Source organism: Pelophylax lessonae (assembly GCF_965119305.1).
Source record: "Pelophylax lessonae genome assembly, chromosome: 2".
Classification (NCBI taxonomy): domain Eukaryota; kingdom Metazoa; phylum Chordata; class Amphibia; order Anura; family Ranidae; genus Pelophylax; species Pelophylax lessonae.
In genome coordinates this window covers 465,660,337-465,676,182 of record NC_138769.1, presented here as the reverse complement: position 1 = coordinate 465,676,182, position 15,846 = coordinate 465,660,337, and the positions used below count along the sequence as shown (strand labels likewise).

The 15,846-nt window shown below is 42.0% G+C and overlaps 1 protein-coding gene across 1 annotated transcript in view; it reads left to right on the top strand.

Moving 5' to 3' along the window:
* The window catches only part of TMCO3 (transmembrane and coiled-coil domains 3), a 145,395-nt gene that overhangs the window by 19,492 nt on the left and 110,057 nt on the right, over positions 1–15,846 (top strand). The window lies entirely within an intron of this gene.

Below are 15,846 nucleotides of genomic sequence, written 5' to 3'. Positions count from 1 at the left end.
TCTAGACTAGTCTACATGTTGGATACCTGTCATCTACGAGTAAAAAGTTCTGAAGAAGCTGTAACTATCGTGAAAAGCATCGACTTGACGTATGACAATAGTCTTTCTATTCTCCATACATGTATCTTTGTATAATAAATTGGATCTCATGTTGAAGAAACATTCTTCTTTTTAAACTTTGTGATAAAAATGAGGAAAGTCATTTCATATATTATAATTGACTGTTTGATGTCTGATCAAAATACTGATGGGTCATTGCTAAACACCCTCTATTCCTTTGTTGTCTCAATACCATGATCAGCGGCGCAGACTATTGGCTCTCACGAGTGGGAGTGGCCAAACATGAATCAAAATTCGTCCAGTTCCTGCTGAACCGGACAACTTTTGATCCATATATGGCCAAGTTTACTACCTTACCATTAATATGATATATTTTTCCATGTCATACAACAGTTTCCTTTTTGATCTTCATGGTTACTTAGGCAATAAGAATCAAACTAGGCAAATTTTACACTTGCATAGTCATATGTTACTCATTTTAAATTAATTTTTGTTTGTTTTTGTGGGGAGAAATGCAGCACCAAACACATAAGTAACCTGTAATAGTGTGCATCCTTTGCCTCATAGCAGCACCGGTGAGTATGAAGGACTTGCACTGCTTCTGCCCCCTTCTCTGTTTACAGAATGCATACGATTATTGGCCCACAATGCAACACATCCTGTGAGCGGGCAGGAAAGATCCTGTCATTCAACAGCTCCTCCTCCAACGAACCCATAACCCCGCACGTGCGTACAGGCATTAGTTTGTATGCATGCATATGTTTATGCATATACCGGGGTATAGCCATCTACAGCCATTGATTTCTATAAGTGACCGTACTCGGACTCTGTGGCTCCTTGGTGATGAAATGTGCCTGATTTTTTAATGTCATGTGGCCATAGTTGCGCATGTGTTTGTGGCCTAGGTGGCCTGTTTACCAACTAACCCTTGCAAGCAGCTTTACAATATTGCAATCATCATGTAAAAAGAACATTTCTTTTTTTTTCATAAGCAGAATAGGCATTGCTTGATGGCATGTTATGTATACATTTTCTCAGCACCAACTGAACAATTTGTCTTTTTCCCACGTGAGCTGTTTTATTAAGTGAAATAATGCTGGGATGTTGGCATGCATTACTGAATTTCTGTACAGCAGGATGTAGCTCCTCTTGGAAGCCGTTCTTGTGTACTTCTTGTTCCACAAGTGATTTGTCACTGACATCTTGTAGTTCTAGCCAGAAAGCCTGGTCTTCATAAAGGAACATTTTATATTAGAGAGGATTATGTGCTGTGCTTCCAAGGTTGTCACCTTCCTTTTGTGTTCTTTTTTTTTTTTTTTTTTTTTAAACTTCCCAAGGTCCATGTCATTATAAGACTTTAATCCTCTTCATACTATTTGACCAATATGTTTTCTAGAAACTGAGCCAACCTTGTTCAAGTTGAAAATTATATTGTAATAATATTGTAAAATGCTATAGGAATAAGAGACCCAAAGTGTAAATGTACAAGTATTTGTTCCCCATTGTACTTACATAATATTGAAAGTTGGAACTGATGCCCATAAAATGCACATTTTGAAATCAAATTAATTGCTGAATTGGTTGCTTGGAAGAAGCTGAGGGTAAAGGTTATGGACTGGCCAAGCATGTCTCAAGACCTAAACACTGGTGAGCGTCTGTGGGGCATCCTCAGATGGAAGGTGGAGGAGCGCAAGGTCTCTAACATCCAGCAGCTCCGTGATGGCGTCATGCAGGAGTGGAAGAGGACTCCAGTGGGAACCTGTGAATCCCATGCCCAAGAGGGTTAAGGCAGTGCTGGAAAATAACGGTGGCCACACAGAATATTGACACTTTGGGCCTAATTTGGACATTGTCACTTAGGGGTGTACTCACTTTTGTTGCCAGCGGTTTAGATATTAATGGCTGTGTGTTGAGTTATTTTGAGGGGACAGCAAATTTACACTTTTATACAAGCTGTACATTCACTACTTTACGTTGGATACACAATATATTCATAATGGGTAAGTGCAGAAAATAAATCCAAATAATAAGAATTGTTCAGAGTGATGGAAGTTCAAAATTTATATATTATTGTCTCTGGTGGTCCTTTGGATATTGGTGTGTCCCTTCGCCATGTGAGTGAGTGAGTGATTTTACAAGTGGGTATTTTCTTCTCTTTTCACTGGTAATACAGCTATGTGCTTGCTAGCCTCTCACCTTTCTGCTATAAGATAACAGCATGTACTAGTTGTCACAGTCTAGTGGTCAGTGTGCCTCTGCTCGCCTCTAGGGGTTCTCTAGTGCCCTCCTCGAATTACTGGGTCTCTATGATAGGTAATTTTAATTTGGATTCATTTTATGCACTTACCCATTTTCAATATATTGTGTATCCATTACTTCAATGGAAAGATGATTGTCTAAGCTGTTTACATATTTATTTGCGTTGTTTGCACCACTTTTTGATGAATTGGTCCATGGTCATTTTACACTACGAGAGATGAGTTGTACTAATTTTATCATTTATTTTGTGAATCTCCAGTCAATTTATTGCACAAATTGCATTTGATTTTTACAAATATTATCTACATTTCTATCTAGTTGTAACTCTATTTCTTTTTCACAAAATATACATATACATATACAGCTTCAACTCTTCTGGTAAGGCTGTCCACAACATTTTGTAATGTGTCTATGGGAATGTTGGACCATTCTTCCAGAAGCGCATTCGTGAGGTCAGGCACTGAAGTGGACAAGAAGGCCTGGCTCGCAGCCTCCGCTCTAATTCATCCCAAAGGTGTTCTATTGGGTTGAGGTTAGGACTCTGTGCAGGCCAGTCAAGTTCTTCCACCCCAAACTCGCTCACCCATGTCTTTATAGACCTTGCTTTGTGCACTGGTCCAAATCATTTGGTGGAGGGGGGATAATGGTGTGGGGTTGTTTTTCAGGGATTGGGCTTCACTTAGTTCCAGTGAAGGGAACTCTTAAGGCGCCAGCACACCAAGACATTTTGGACAATTTTATGCTCCCAACATTGTGGGAACAGTTTTAGGATGGCCCCTTCCTGTTCCAACATGACTGCACACCAGTGCACAAAGCAAGGTCCATAAAGACCTTGTTGAGCGAGTTTGGGGTGGAGGAACTTGACCTGACCTCAACCCGATAGAACACCTTTGGGATGAATTAGAGCAGAGACAGCGAACCAGGCCTTCACAAATGTGCTTCTGGAAGAATGGTCAAACATTCCTATAGACACACTCCTAAACCTTGTTGACAGCCTTCCCAGAAGAGTTGAAGCTGTTATAGCTGCAAAGGGTGGGCCAACCTAATATTGAACTAAGACTGGGGTGCCATTACACTTTATGTGCGCGTAAAGGCAGGTGTCCCAATACTTTTGGTAATATAGTGTATGTGTGTATAGTGTGTGTGTGTGTGTGTGTGTGTGTGTGTGTGTGTGTGTGTGTGTGTGTGTGTGTGTGTGTGTGTGTATATATATGTGTATATATATATTGTGAGGTTGATTAGCTCGGTGGCGGGCGTGGATGACCCCTTTGGGGGGTTCGTTACACAGGGAGATAGCCGAGAAGTGGTTGCAAACAACAGTTTGGTTTATTCTTGCAATTTACTTCACACAAGTGCAAGCCTCAAAAACATCAAAATAAAACACAAAATAAATCCTTGCCACTGTGGGCGGCTACCTTCTCACATACAGGAACCTACCTACGGAGTCTGTCTCCAACCTACTGTTGGGCAAACTTTGCTGATCCTACAGCAGACACTCAATAGTCCATGTTTTTTCTTCACACAACAAATGTCCATTGAACATGTCCCTTTTCTCTTCAAATAGCAACCATTCCTTTGTTTGTCTCTTCACATAGCAACCATTCCTTTGCTTGTCTCTTCACATAGCAACCATTCCTTTGCTTGTCTCTTCACATAGCAAACAGTGCATTTATTTCTTTCCACATAGAAATAGTCCAAGACCTCACCTTGAGTAGTCTTCACACTTTTTACCTTCCTCAGTGCACATCGCTCCAGGAGGTCTTCTCCCATGCTTCACACAGCGTCGGGAGGCACACATTTGACTGTCCTCCTCTCCCCAGCTCACACAGCGTCAGGAGGCAGCCATCAATAGGACTTCCTTTGGACAAATTATAGAGGCCTTAACTTCCTCATTCTGAACAGCTGAAGGCCTTTCAACTTCCTTAAGCCGTCCTGGCTACCTTTTCAGCCGACACCCTATAGTAATTGGTGAACTTTCTAAACCAGGTGGAAATGTATCTCCTGTCTGTGACTACATCCACAGATTTACCTGACTTCCTTTCACAATATATATATATATATATATATTGTGTGTGTGTATTCAGTGCACCATATAATCTAAGCAAATTCAAGTTTTTAAAAGATCCCCTGTATACAGTTCTTTATCAATTCAATTCTGTATAAATAGTTAAAATTCAACCAGTGTTTCCGAAGAAAACTATACCTTTTTCATATTCAACATAATTCATTATATGTAAATAAGCATTCTATTCTATATTGCAGAAATTATGTTTTACTCAGTCTGACAATGCCCAAATACAAATGGCTTTAAAAAAAACTTTGACCTGGCTTCCAACTTTTCCAGGAGGCGCAGGCAATATCCCTGCTGCCTGACAGAAGAGCTGGGCAATCAACAGCCTCAAACACTGTGCTCTTGCAATAGACTGGGGGTTATTTTATTTGTTATAGGTACTTATATAATGCTGTCAATTTATACAGCGCTTTACATATATATATTGTACATTCACATCAGTCCCTGCCCTCAAGAAGCTTACAATCTGTGGTCCCTTTCTCAGATTTATACATACACATACTAGGGCCAGTTTAAACGGGAACCAATTAACCTACCAGCATGTCTTTGAAGTGTAGGAGAAAACCGTAGTATCCGGAGGAAACCCATGCAGGCACAGAGAGAACAAACTCCAGGCAGGTAGTGTCATAGTTTGGATTCAAACCGACGACTTTTGTGCTTTGGCTTTTGTATGCCTTTTGTTTTTTAGTAACAGGGAGCTGTTAGTGAAACAGGCCTTCCATTTAAATGGAAGAACTACTATAAGCTTAAAGAGGAAGTAAACCCTGCACAAAAAAATGAGGAAAAAACAAACAAACCTGTAAGACAAAGTCATAATGAGCTAGTATGCATCGCATACTAGCTCATTATGAAATACCTTAGAACGAAGCCCCCGCAGGGCCGTGCCCACAGCGACAGGACGGCTGATATGTTCGGCTGTTTTGCTTCCTGGTTCGCATCCTCCGGCCATCTGATTGGCCGGAGGCGCGATTACATCACTCCCGTTCACGGCACAGGGCTCTGAAGAAACGGCACGGGTGGCCATTCCTTCAGAGCGCATGCACCGATGACGTAATTGGCTGCATTGAAAGTAAATGTCTTCTAAATGGTGCAAGTTTAGGAGATATTTACAGTACCTATAGGTAAGTCTTATTAAAGGCTTACCTATAGAAACAACTTCCAAGAGAGGGTTTACAACCTCTTTGAAATGGGCTGTATCTTTAAATTGCATACATTCACTCCATTGTAGCATTCTATGCCATAGCTCTCTATAGGGTAGCTAAAACAAACCTAAACGGCAGTGTTGGCAATTGCTGGCTTCCTTCTGGAGAAACCAATTCTATGTCTGCCGTGGTTCCAATACTCTGAATTACTGGAAATATGCAGCAAGTGAACTCAATGTGATAACCGAATATGTGCTATGTAGAATTGTTCCAGGCCATTGATACAAAGTGATATTTATTACCCATGCACACAAATGTATTTTCTACACTGAAAATGCAGATGATGCCAAGCAGACAGTTTCAAGAGAAAATGTATGATATACATGGGTTTTCATTCTTTTTTGTAATCTTTTCCTTTCTTCATATATTGTAAAATGAGATAAGCTGTACATTTGTTTGCATGTGTTTGGCTGAACAGTTCCAGAACATAGAAAATGCAGCTAGATGCTGCTGAACATCTAGACATGCGTTCAGCTATAAAAACTATTTTGCTGGGATGAATAAATAAATGGTAACAGAAGGGCTTTAAATACACCTTCAATTAATAATTATCTGTGGGAAAACATAGCAAGTTATTGCCATGTTCCTGATGACAAAAATAAAAAAATATAGAATTATTAAGAATTCACATTTTAGTGACACGTTACAGAAGGATCTTGACCGAATGGGTAGATAAATAGAAAATGGAATCTACAGTAGAACTGTAGCAAGTCTATGGAGCTTCCAATGTTGATCTGGTAAATGACCGTAAACCCCAACGTCTGTAGCTGCAAACATTTTGGAGTGATTCATCCTTTGTTTTCAGCAAAAAAATAGTTTCAAAATACGGTTTCATTGCATCAGCTTAGTGCAATTAGCAGCCTGTCACACTTCTATTTTCTGGCAGGTCTGCAAAAGGCATCTGTATACCTAATAGGCAGCCCAATGGCTAGTTCAGTTTTTCAACAGGGATCACATGACCACATGCTTAGGCCTAGGGAGCACTAAAGGTTGCCTGGAGCAATATTTTTTTTTCAGGAAAGGTAAATATTCCAACCCTTCTATTATCTTTTTTTAACCCATCCCAGCCAAGAATGTCGTCATAGTTTTATCATGACATTGGAGTATATATGTTTATTTTAAAGGTGTTGTGTGCAAACTGCAAAGACAGTTTTAACTCCTGATTTTCCAGTAAGTGTGAGCACAATGCCAGGAATTACTGTAAGGCTAGGTTTCCACTAGTGCGGCTACGAAGTCGTGCTACTTCTATCACGACTTCGTAGCAAAAGTAAACCGCGGCTTCAGTTAGACTTGTCCCTCATATATAGAGGGAAGTTGCGCTCAAAAGTAGTACACGATTTACTTTTGAGGTCGCGGCAACTGAAGCCGCGGCAGTGGAAACGCGCCCCATTGAAAACAATGGGTTTTGACTTGCTGTGCGACTTGACATGTGTCAAGTCGCACCACAAGTCGCACTAGTGGAAACCGAGCCTAAAAGCTAGTAAGCAGGATTCCTGCAAGAAGCAGAAAGTCTTCAGTGGATGTTCTATTTTGAATTGTACTGTGCTGAAAAAAAATATATAGAATAAGCTACATGCATTGTTTTGCTAAGCAGGCTACAGAAGCTCACCTAGTGAGTGTACTATTGGTTCCCTCTGTGCGACTTCTTTTTCTACATCATTTTTTTTTTTTAATTTTTGCTACACTGTACCATTGCTGATAGCTGGAATGTGAACAGTGTGAAATATTTCAATAATGAGTAAACTGCATAATGCCATAGGATTAAGGCTGATCCAAATTCCTGCTAGCCCCTCTGCAATAAGAAGATATACTATACAGTGTGTGTGTGTGTGTGTTTTTTTTTTTTTTTTTTAATTCGGCAGCTAAATACCTTTTTTTTCAATATCGCCGATATGCGGTCATATGCCCGCCGCTCTCCCTCCCTGATGTACGGACAGTGGAAGGGGCGGAGTTTCCACTCTGACATCAGCCAGGTGGTCACGTGACCATACATCAGCGATGTGAACATAGGCATTTAGCTGCAGAATTAAAAAAAAAAAAAAAAAACACACACTGTCTATTACATATTTTTATTGCAGGGCTGGCAGGAACTGGCAGTAACTTTCTACAGGCGAAATGACGGCAGGAGGGGAGTGGAGGGGATCCTGTTCTCACCGCTGATTATGGAACTGACAGGGAGAGGGAGATGTAGAGATGTACTGGGGAGAGCTAAAATGATGAAGGCATGTAAACTGACCACACTTTCATGGCTCAGCAGCCATGATAAACATGGTCAGCTCACAGAGGGGAAGTCAGGACCAGGCAGGATCAACCAGGTACTGCAGAAGATAGAAAGGGGCAATTGAAAAGGCAAAAGCGCTATGCTACAGCTTGTACTTTAAAGTAACAGGAGCATTTTTTTTTTTTTTGGAGGGGGGGGGGGTGGGGTGGTAGACACAATCACTTTAATGTTAACAACTGCCTGAGAATGTTAAGGGAAAAAAAATCTTTAAATCCAGCACTCCTTTAGTATTTTATTAAACCTGGTAACCTAGGATATCTGTTTGTCAACGTTCTTCTGATGTTTTGTCAGTATGACTAGAACTTTCTTTCTTTCCTTTTCCTTTCTTCCTTTTTCTTCCTTTCCTTTCCTTTCCTTTCCTTTCCTTTCCTTTCCTTTCTTCCTTTCCTTTCTTCCTTTCCTTCCTTTCCTTCCTTCCTTTCTTCCTTTCCTTTCTTCCTTTCCTTCTTTTCTTCCTTTCCTTTCTTCCTTTCCTTCCTTCCTTTCTTCCTTTCCTTTCCTTTCCTTTCCTTTCCTTTCTTCCTTTCCTTTCTTCCTTTCCTTTCCTTCCTTCCTTCCTTTCTTCCTTTCTTCCTTTCCTTTCTTCCTTTCTTCCTTTCCTTCTTTTCTTCCTTTCCTTCCTTTCTTCCTTTCTTCCTTTCCTTCTTTTCTTCCTTTCCTTTCCTTTCCTTTCTTCCTTTCCTTTCTTCCTTTCCTTTCCTTTCCTTTCTTCCTTTCCTTTCCTTCCTTTCTTCCTTTCCTTCCTTTCTTCCTTTCCTTTCTTCCTTTCTTTCTTTCCTTCTTTTCTTCCTTTCCTTCTTTTCTTCCTTTCCTTCTTTTCTTCCTTTCCTTCCTTTCTTCCTTTCCTTTCTTCCTTTCCTTTCCTTTCCTTTCCTTTCCTTTCCTTTCCTTTCCTTTCCTTTCCTTTCTTCCTTTCCTTTCTTCCTTTCCTTTCCTTTCTTCCTTTCCTTTCCTTTCCTTTCTTCCTTTCCTTTCCTTTCTTCTCAGGATAACCCGTCCTGCTACCAGCAATGTCTCTCTTTTTTGCAAGTGCCCTAGGAGCATAGACATCTTTTCTACTGCTGTATTAGTAATTAAAAAAAATAGAAAATAACAAACATGTTATACTTGTATGCTCTGTGCAGTGGTTTTGCACAGAGCAGCCCAGTCCTTTGCTTTTTGGGTCCCCCGCTTGTAGTCCTGGCTCCTCCCCCCTGCTCCCAGTAGTAAGCCTCTTGCTATGAGGGTACTCAAGAAGGCTCGCTCCTAAGCCGTGCTCTGTGTTTCTATTCACACACAGAGCATGGGTCCTCTAGCTCTCTCCTCATTGACTTTCTAGCTTTGATTGACAGCAGTAGAAGCCAATGGCTCCCGCTGCTATGTGAGCCAATGAGGAGAGAGAGACCCGGGAGAGCCGCTGTTCTTATGCACATCACTGAATCAAGATGGTGCTTGGGTAAGTATAAGGAGGGGGGAGCTGCACCCAGAAAGTTTTTTATTTTTTTTTTTGCCTTAATACATAGATTACATTAGGGTAAAAAAACCTTGAGCCTTTAGAAAAACATAAGACTATTTGTTTTAACTGAGACTCTGCATCACTGCAGGAGCCTTGTCTCCTGCTATTGCAGCTTTCTGATGTGGTCATCTTCGGTCAGGTTTTTGGAGTACTGCATCTGTACCCCCCTAAATTGGACATGCAGGAATAGCCTGAAGGTGATCTGCTGGGAATAGCCTAAAAGTGGGGATACTGGGTTCAGCATATGGGACTTGACAAAACTGTGGATTACTTTCCAGGTGCAGGGCCCATGACATTGCCTCAGCACTTGCCTTGCTTCTGAAAACTCACTTTTTGAGTAGACCAGTTGGGCCAAACACAAGGAGCTACCTAATTCACCTGGGTGTCTATATTCCCCATTCCTGCTGGTTTTGCTGCAAAGGGAGTTAGCTCTGTGGGACTGAGAGAATTGCGTGCATTTGCTCCTTGTGGCCATAGAGCATTGAGGAAGCATCTCCTTGCTCCTGCTAGCAAAGAGCCACATGGAACATCGCTGATCATTCCTTCTGCCTGCCTACAGTGATTTTGTCATCTCCTAGCATCTGATCCTCCCCTGCTACCAGCTGTCTGATGTTTGTGGGTACCTGATGCCTTGTCTCTTGCTTTAGAGACTATACCCTGCCACATTGTCACAACATATCTGATTCTAGACACGGTAAGGGGACTCCCACTGTGCAAGGGGCTTTCAGCTCACATCATGCTAACTGTTCTAGGGCTGCTTTGGTGAGGTCCTCTTTGGCTCTGTTAGGTGAGGTTTTTACCACTATCATACTAAATTGTATGACCCAAATAACCCAGATATTTGCTCACTCTGATATCAAAGACCACAAACACACTCTCAAGCTGTTTTACTGCAGGTTCTGTAATTCCTTTTTTCACAGCTTTGGATAGAGGTGCATAAACAGTATATAATACAGTGTCTTAAAGAATTCATAAAACAAAAACAGTGCAGCACTAACCGTGACACTATAACAATGCTACACATGTAAATAGATATACCATTGAACACAATAATATCAGAAAAAAGGGGAAGATGTGAGTCCAGTGAAGACTTTCTTTAGTGAAAATAGAAACTAAAGCCCCAGGTGTTGGTGAGAAATCCAAATATGATCAAAATGGAAATTGAGGTGATAGTGACTCAAAAAAGATTCCAACACCACCAAAAAATGAATGCGCTCACCAGAAGGTATGGACCCAAATTACTGTATAGTAAGTGGGTCATACACGCTGAATAACCTGGATGTCCCCCAATGTGACTGGATCACCGAATGGACCACGTTATGATATCCACAGAGTTCTCCAAAGGTGTTGCCGGGAAAATCCCACTCACAGCAAAGCAGATGTATGTGTCAGGTAGGATTTCGCTTTATTTCTTCAGTTCAGAGGCAGGTTTGAAAAGGAGCTTGGTGCACGTCACAAGGACAGCTTGATGACTGAGTCAGAGGTGGGGAACTACATGCATCTCATTATTTGCCATCCGCTATCTTCCAGAGAGACCTGCTACATGTGGTGGTCTCTCCCCTTGTAATTTCCTGCACCATACTATAGTACTGTCCTTCTTGCTCACGCTGCCTCTCAGGGAAGACCCCTTTCAAGCTTTTCCTGTTGTCAAGATCTTTTCATGTCTGAGGTGTATAACCTCCATTTCAAAAAGAGTTGGGATGATGAGTAAACTCCACATAAAACAGAATGCAATGATTTGTATATCTCATAAACCCATATTTTATTCACAGTAGAAAAGAGAAAACCTATCAAATGTTTTCAAACTAAAAAATTGACCATTTTAAGAAAAAATAAAGTACGTTTGAAATCGATGGCAGCAACATGTCTCAAAAAAAGTTGGGACAAGGCAACAAAAAGCTTGATGAGTGATATTAACCTTCCTGGAGTTATGATTATTTTAGATTTTAGGTGCTGAAAGCAGTACACTGTTTTGCATGGAAATCTGTTGTTTTACATTTTAAAACTCACCTTCCCCTGCGATTCCCCCGCCGTCCTTCCCCACCGTCCTCCTCCTGCCGTCCTTTCGGAAAGTGATGACAACGACGATTCTGATGTCTCTTTCTGGCACATAGCTCCGTTGGAAATTCTGAAGAATCATTTGATATTCTTCCCAAATTCCACAAGCTATGTGCTAGAAAGAGACATCAGAATCATCGCTGTCGTCACTTTCTGTACCTGATAATGAATTTTCCCATGAATCACTATCGCTCAGTTCTTCAAGTAACTCCGCCTCGCTGCCGCTGTTTTCCAGTTCGTCTAAAAGCGCTTTTGCGCAAAAAAAAACGCCTTTTGAACGCTATAGTCGTTCAAAATTTTCCAGGCACTGGAAAAGCACAGGCATGGCACTGGAAAAGTCACCAGGTGCAATCCTGTGCTGAAAAAGCTTGACAAAGTGTAATCCGTTAAGATCACAGTTTTGTATCATGTCATTTGTGTATTTACACTTTTGAATTTGCCGCCGGTTCCACCCCCTGCGTCGCATCGCTCGCAGGGAGGGAACCGGAAGGCAAGAACCGGCAATTGGCTTTGCGCAGAGCGGGGAAAGACTGTGAGGAGGACAGCGGGGGAGCTCAGGGAAGGTGAGTAACGTTCTGGGGTAATCCCGAGTGTGGCTCGGGGTTACCGCTTTTGGTCCTGAAAATTAATACCGAGCCACACTCGGGAATACCGCCAGGGAGGTTAACAAAGAAGAGCTGGAAGAACATTTTGCATTTAATTAGGTTAGTTAGCAACAGGTCAGTAACATGATTGGTCATAAAAAGAGCATCTTAGGGAGTCAGCGTTTCTCAGAAGTATAGATGGGCAGAAGTTCACCAATATATGAAAAGCTGCATCTAAAAATTGTCGAAGATTTTCAAAAAAATGTTCCTCAACATAAAATTGCAAGGACTTCAAATGGAGGTCTACAGTGAGGTGAGTCCGTATGCTTGTTGTGGCATGAGGTGTGTTGAAGAGGGATTATTACTTCTGGTTTCATCAACCTCACTAAATACTGGATTTTCAACTTCACTAATAACTTGGAAAGACTTTCAGGATGTTGGTTACTGTATATGGTGTGCGTGCTTATCATGTGCAAAAAATTCATAGGGGCATTTTTTTTTTTTGGGGGTGGACTCATTACGCCGCACAATTTGTTTTTTCTTAAGCATTGGAGGAGACAGAAGAGCTAGAGAGCAGAAGGTCTTGGAAGGAGCAGAGAGGACAATTTGGGTGATATTTGGAGAAAATGTGATGCTTCTCAGGGCAGAGTTCTGAATGGCTTTTATAGTTAGCATTTTAAATTCAATTTTCTGGGCAATCTAAGTCAGTGGAGAGATTGGCATTGTAGTTAAGGCTGGGGTGGGAGAGTTGGGATGGAAAAGGCTGTAATCTCTGTGGGGGGGGGGGGGGGGGTGTCAGGGTCATAGGGGCAGAGGTGACTGCTGGTGGAGGGAAAGAAGGGGCAACAGTCAGATGTGACAGTTGGCCGGAGGGAAGGAGGCAGCGGAGATGGCACCCGCCAGAGGAGACAGCTAGCCGGAGGAGAGGCTTCCACTCTGCAAGGCATGGGAGATCCCATGTCCCCTCTGCAAGGCATGAGAGATCCCATGTCCCCTCTGCAAGGCATGAGAGATCCCATGTCCCCCCTGCAAGGCATGGGAGATCCCATGTCCTTCTCTGCAAGGCATGGGAGATCCCATGTCCTTCTCTGCAAGGCATGGAGGATCCCATGTCCTTCTCTGCAAGGCATGGAGGATCCCATGCCCTTCTCTGCAAGGCATGGGAGATCCCATGTCCTTCTCTGCAAGGCACGGAGGATCCCATGTGCTTCTCTGCAAGGCATGGAGGATCCCATGTCCTTCTCTGCAAGGCATGGAGGATCCATACACACAGTCCTTGCAGTGTACGGAGGAATATATATAGATATAGATATGTATGAGTTGTGCTCATACGTTTACATACCCTGGCAGAATTTATTCTTGGCCATTTTTCCGAAAACATGAATGATAAGACAGAAACTTTTCTTTCACTCATGGTTAGTGTTTGGCTGAAGCCGTTTATTATCAATCAACTGTGTTTACTCTTTTTAAATCATAATGACAACAGAAACAACCCGAAATGACCCTGATCAAAAGTTTACATACCCTGGTGATTTTGGCCTGATAACATGCACACAAGATGACACAAAGGGGTTTGAATGGCTATTAAAGGTAATCATCCTCACCTGTGATCTGTTTGCTTGTAATTGGTGTGTGTGTGTGTGTATAAAAGGTCAATGAGTTTCTGGACTCCTGACAGACCCTTGCATTTTTCATTAAGTGCTGCACTGAAGTTTCTGGATTCTGAGTCATGGGGAGAGCAAAAGAATTGTCAAAGGATCTGCGGGAAAAGGTAGTTGAACTGGATAAAACCGGAAAGAAATATAAAAAGATATCCAAGGAATTGAGAATGCCAATCAGCAGTGTTCAAACTCTAATCAAGAAGTGGAAAATGAGGGGTTCTTTTGAAACCGAGCCACGGTCAGGTAGACCAACTAAAATTTCAGCCACAACTGTCAGGAAAATTGTTCGGGATGCAAAGAAAAACCCACAAATAACTTCAGGTGAAATACAGGAGTCTCTGAAAACGTGATGTGGCTGTTTCAAGATGCACAATAAGGAGTCACTTAAAGAAAGATGGGCTGCATGATCGAGTCAACAGAAGAAAGCCATTACTACGCAAATGCCACAAAGTATCCCGCTTACAATACGCCAAACAGCACAGAGACAAGCCTCAAACCTTTTTGCACAAAGTCATTTGGAGTGATGAGACCAAAATTTAGCTTTTTGGCTACAACCATAAATGCTAACTTTGGAGAGGAGTCACCAAGGCCTATGATGAAAGGTACACCATTCCTACTGTGAAACACGGAGGTGGATCGCTGATATTTTGGGGATGTGTGAGCTACAAAGGCACAGGAAGTTTGGTCAGAATAGATGGCAAGATGAATGCAGTATGTTATCAAAAAATACTGGAGGAAAATTTGCATTCATCATTTTGAAAGCTGCGCATGGAACGTACTTGGACATTCCAACATGACAATGATCCTAAACACAAGACCAAGTCGACCTGTCATTGGCTACAGCAGAATAAAGTAAAGGTTCTGGAGTGGCCATCTCAGTATCCTGACCTCAATATCATTGAGCCGCTCTGGGGAGATCTCAAACGTGCAGCTCATGCAAGACAGCCCAAGAATTTACAGAAACTGGAGGCTTTTTGCCAGGAAGAATGGGCAGCTTTACCATCTGAGAAGATAAAGAGCCTCATCCACAAATACCACAAAAGACTTCAAGCTGTCATTGATGTTAAAGGAGGCAATACATGGTATTAAGAACTGGGGTATGTAAACTTTTGATCAGGGTTATTTGGGTAGTTTCGGTTATCATTATGATTTAAAAAGAGTAAACACAGTTGATTGATAATAAATGGCTTTAGCCAAACACTAACCATGAGTCAAAGAGATGTTTTTGTGTTATCATTCATATTCTCTGAAAAATGGCCAAGAAACCATAAATTCTGCCAGGGTATGTAAACTTATGAGCACAACTGTGTGTGTCTGTTTCCTTTCTCATCCGATCCGATCCTGCAGACGGATGGAAAATAGGGTTTCCCTCCGTCCGGATTTCACGGACAGGATCGGAATCGGATAGCAGTGTCAGTGGAGATGTCTCCGCTGACACCCGCTGCCCCATAGGGATGCATGGAGCATCCGATTAGGTCCGCCTGAAAAACTGACAGGTGGATCGGATCGCCCGTGTGAAAGGGGCCTTAGTGGTGAGCAGGGAGTAAAGGGCCTGAGCCAAAGGTGGTGGAACGGAGTTCCACCAAGTTCCAGCTGAAAAAAGCCTGAAGGTTCTAGTTAAGCCTCTGATCTCAACCATTGCTTATTTCAAGAAGATTGATTTTCTTTTTGTTATTCGAGAGGGACATGGTAAGGGTGCTCTGGCTTTTTGTTGTGCCATATCTAGGTAGCTCAGACAGACTATCACTAAAGTTTATGATCTCAAAACCGGGTTTTTTTCCCCTTTCCCATCAAGACTTGCTCTGCTAGATCTGTGAGTGCTTCTTAAGCTTTTTGGACCAAGCAGCTGTTTATTAGATTTGCAAAGCTGCTGCCTTGTCTTCTGTTTACACATTCTCCAAGTTACCAGGTAGGTGTTTTGGCCTCCTCTGAGGCTAGTTTCGGGCGTAAGGTCCATCAGATGGCTCGTTCAGCTGCTTGCCATCCCCAGTTTTTTGTTTTTCTTGGGCCTGTTGGAGGTTGTTTGCTATGTTGCTCACCCTTCAGTTAGACTGCTTTTGGACATCTTGAAGTTTTAAGACTTCCCGTGACCCTCAATAGATGAGAAAGATAGCTTGATATTCATACTCGCCTTAAAATCATTTTCTTGGTGTCCATTGAGGAACACAGGTCCCA